Source organism: Macrobrachium rosenbergii, chromosome 48, assembly GCF_040412425.1.
Source record: "Macrobrachium rosenbergii isolate ZJJX-2024 chromosome 48, ASM4041242v1, whole genome shotgun sequence".
Classification (NCBI taxonomy): Eukaryota; Metazoa; Arthropoda; class Malacostraca; order Decapoda; family Palaemonidae; genus Macrobrachium; species Macrobrachium rosenbergii.
Window position 1 is genome coordinate 66662720 of NC_089788.1, and position 5000 is coordinate 66667719.

Below are 5000 nucleotides of genomic sequence, written 5' to 3' on the forward strand. Positions count from 1 at the left end.
AAACACAAGAGAAATTTCTTGAAATGAACATGAAAACACGAAAAGGGTTTTATTAAAATAAACTTCGAAAACAGAAGAGGAGTTTTCTAAATTAAACTTTTAAAACAAATAGGAATTTGTTAAACAGAATCTGGAAAACACAACAGATCCTGTTAAACACGTGGTGATTCTAAACCAAATCTGGAAAACACGAGAGACATTTCTTCAAATGAACCTGGAAAACACGAGAAGAATTTCTTAAAATGTACCGGGAAAACACAAGACAAATGTCTTGAACCAAACATGATAAACAGAAGATAACTCGCTCAAGCTGAACTGGCCAACAAGGACAATCTCTTAAACCGAAAACATAAGAGAAATTTCTTATACTTAGCCCGGAAAACACAATAGAAATCGAATAAATAAAATTGTTCAGTCTTCCTTGCTGAACATTTCTCTGCTCCTAAACCCTAAAAGGAAATTTTTGGTATTGCGTGTGATGTGACATGCATTTAATATACTATGTATTGTATCTGGTCATCTTCATCTAGGGAGTCATTTTTTATCTGACATCTAAAAGTCTGAGACCTGAGATGGTTTGGGCACACGATCTTTGAGAGGAGGGGGACAACCAGTTGAGGAGCTAGTTGATACGTAAATTGCAGGTTGGCATCATTGGAAAGTCTAAGACGACCACGGAAAAAATAGCGGAAGAACTGAATTAGATGATCTCTATCTTTCTAAAAACTTCCAAGATAGAAAGATATCTATCTAACATCCTGCAGAGAAAACTTGAGGTAGAAATGTAAGTGTTCACGATCATAAGGAAATCGAATTGCTCTTTTTCAAATCATTCTGTGTCGGTTAAAGATTACTTTTCTCATTCAGCATCCTTTGATTCTCCTTTATCGTGGAACCTATTCTTAAATATATATATATATATATATATATATATATATATATATATATATATATATATATATATATATATATATATATATATATATATATATATATATATATATATATATATATATATATATATATATATATATATATATATATATATACAGATGCCGTTACAGGTAGAAACATCTTAAATTAAACGAAACCGTGTTTGACAGGGTAGTGCATTTTGGACTGGTTTACTTGACATTTCTTTTCCCAGTCTTCTTTGGGATTGTTAAGTTCCATGAAATAGTTTAAATTAATTTTCATGACATTTATAATTCCTTTTACTGTTTGCAGAATTAATTTCAAAGTATCATAGAAGGCTTTCTTAAGGAAGCTTTGCGATTAAGATGACTGATGTTCTACTATGAACTTCGATCTTTTCCTCTCTGGAGGGGCCTCCCATCTCCGTGTTACTATCATTATCAACTCTGTGTATGGTGAACTTTATTGTTGTCGTCTTTTATGATATCATTATTATTAACAGTAAACTATCATTATTATTTTTAAAATTCATCATCGCTGATGCGTAGTTTTACCGTTCTTTGTCGGTAGCTTCATTGAAACTGAAATTCAACATCGCCTTGGCGAACTTTATTGTTATTGTTGTATTTTCTTGTTTTAATAATATTTTTAATGAGATCTTCATTAAATCTGACAGCATGGTATCTCACGGTTCCCTGACTGTTAGACCAAAACGGCCATGAGATAGATTTGATGGAGTTTTAACTGCAGATTGCAGATATTTGCATTCAGAAGTAATGATCTTTGAGACAGACGGAACATTCTGACATGGAAAAGCTAACTAATTGTCATGCACAATTAGACAAATACCAAATTATTAACATTGTTTATAACGAAATAAAATCCGCAATTGCGAACTTGTGATGTAGCGGGCAGAATCTTCTCGCTAGTTGTACAAACAGTGTCATTCAGGGTGATGTTGGGAATGAAGCCTTCAATGCCCGTAAGTGCATTATCACTATGATTTGTCTGTGGATTGTCTTTGAAATCAAGTAGAAATTCCAGGGAATGGCTTACTGGAATCTGACCTTTGTTTATAAAGTGCGGTTTTGGGGACAAACGCATGTTATTCCATGTTGATTGAATAATTATATTCTCATATCTAATTTTGAAATGAGAGAGAGAGAGAGAGAGAGAGAGAGAGAGAGAGAGAGAGAGAGAGAGAGAGAGAGAGAGAGAGAGAGAGAGAGAGAGAGAGGCCTTTCCATATGAAATAGAAACAGTACCAGAGATGTTTTACGTTATTTGTGAAGATCCGTTTCATCATTCATTTTGGCTGGTCTGAATATTTATTACAAATGGAAGCGCGCCTGAAATTTTGCACAGAGAGGGAGAGAGAGAGAGAGAGAGAGAGAGAGAGAGAGAGAGAGAGAGAGAGAGAGAGAGAGAGAAAGTAAGGGTAAGTGGAGAGAATCAATTTCTCTTGGGACACTTCATTGTTGATCCTTTTAGGGGAGATGCTATGCATAAATTTGCGTTCCCTTCAGGGTCCCTTTATATTTTCTTCATGCGAGGCCACTGAGATCTTTATTCTTTCTTTTAAATGTTCGGAGGATATTAGCAGCTTCATTATTCATGGAGGAACCAAGGGGACAATATAGTTAAAATAAAACAATGATGTTTCAGGAGATATGTATATATATATATATATATATATATATATATATATATATATATATATATATATACATATATATATAAACAGTATATATAAAATCTGTTATATATATATATATATATATATATATATATATATATATATATATATATATAATATATCTATCTATCTATCTATCTATCTATCTATCTATCTATCTATCTATCTATCTATATATGTATATATATATATATATATATATATATATATATATATATATATATATATATATATATATATATATATAATTTCTCTGGATCGCCCATCGTAATATCGTACATACCAGAGCGACGCGTGAGGATCCTATACCATTACCTAGCAATTTTCCTTGTACGCTTACCATTCTTCAAGCTCTGTATTCCATTTTCCTTATTATTGTATCGAAACGACCAATGGCTTTATTTATCCTCATCTCTCCCTCATTCTTTGTATCCATAAGTAGAAGTGTAAGCATACAAGCTGAAGCCTTAACTAAATCATATGTTTCATCCCTGGCTGTTTGAAGAGTTGTAGTAGCTACTTGAACGTGACGTTGATGTCAGTGCAGCTGAGAGGTAAAGTGGAAAAAAAAGGAGTAACTTGAAGTAACTAACAATTCTCTAATCCCTTTTCCTGCATTGTTTTGTACATACAAAATAACGAACTTTACCTTCTAAACATTTTCCATCAAGTGAATTTCCTTCTTAATCAGGAACCTGAGAGCTCTACGGGAATTTACTTTCATCTAAAAACTAAGATTCTTCCAAAACTAGGCCTTATCCTCTGATTGCAAAATGTAGGTATGTTGTCTGGACACTTTTTCCTCTTCCTCCACTCTTGAACTTCCCCAAAGTTATGTTGTCACCTGCACTTGCGATTCCACTTCCTTGCCTGCCATTCTGTGGCCAACATTCTTCAGTTCTTTTGTTTCTTCTCTAAGTCATCAATCTTGTGTCTATCATACCTAGAAGATTACTGTTTTCCCTTATTTTGACCATCTTAATACCATTAAGTATCTTATTATCCAAATCGAGTTTAATGACTTGGTCTTCGAGATCGTTTATTTCTTTGCCACAGCCAACTTTGTTCTCCGTATGAAGATATTCATTTCCGTTCGAGGGATCTTCCACGCGGACTTTCAGATTCTAGCTTTCCTTTTCCGCACTGGTTTTTATTCGTCTGTTTTCTTCCTTTAACTCACGAGCTTCTCTCTCCCTGTTCCATCACTTGTGCTTGCTGATCGGCAGCCTGAATAAGTAATTCGCTGTGAGGCTACGTTCACAATGTTGCTTATGGAATCGTTCACGCGTAACCAGCAGCCGTATGACAGAAAACCTTAATACAAAATGCAGGTCAAGACACTCACGATGTTCAATATGAAAGTGAAAATTTTTACATGTACATTCCTAGGGACAGTAAAAAAGTTCACAACTTTATATTAAAAACCCCTCCTACCCGCTGTGGGCGGTTCTGTTCAGCTAGATACACCCGGCACTTACGGCACGAGAGTTGCCAGATAGTCTAGTACTACTACTGTATATTATTAGTAGCTATAATTGATGTGAATTTAGTATTATTATTATTTTATTATTATTATTATTAAATAACTTAATTTGTATACTAATTTAATTAAAATGTCTTGTTATAGTCTGCTTAGTCATAGTAAAAGATATTATTTATGCTAATGTACTGCATAATTGTTATGTACTGTACTTGAAAAGTACTTATAAGTACTAGATTTTTCAAGTACTTTTTGCCCAAGTACTTTGGCCCAAGCACAAGTGCAATTACTCAAAATTTTGTACTTAAGTCCAAGTACAACTACACGTACTTGTACGTGGACCCAAGCCTGATATGCGCTGAGTGCACTGGCAGGCGGTAGACCGTGAAGTCTCTCTCTCTCTCTCTCTCTCTCTCTCTCTCTCTCTCTCTCTCTCTCTCTCTCTATTCTAGCTCTAATTGATGTGAATTTATATATATATATATATATATATATATATATATTATATATATGTATATATATACACATATGTTTACATATACATACATACACATACGCACACATATATATATGTATAATATATATATATATATATATATATATATATATATATATATATATATATATATATATATATATATATATATATATATAAAGTATTGGAAAGTTAATGCTTCCTGTCAGAATGAGGATGATTTAATATTGTCAGTTGGTCTGATAAAATGCATCACAGTACTATAAAACATAGACAAAGCAAAAAAAAAAAAAAAAATGGCGCTGAAAACTATTTTTTTTAAACTTTAGAAGGTGTAACTTCTCAAGTTCTAAATTTTGGATGAATATGGAGTAACATGCCCAAACTTTCAGCGGTAGAATAACGTTGTTTAATATTTAATCATGCACGTGCGA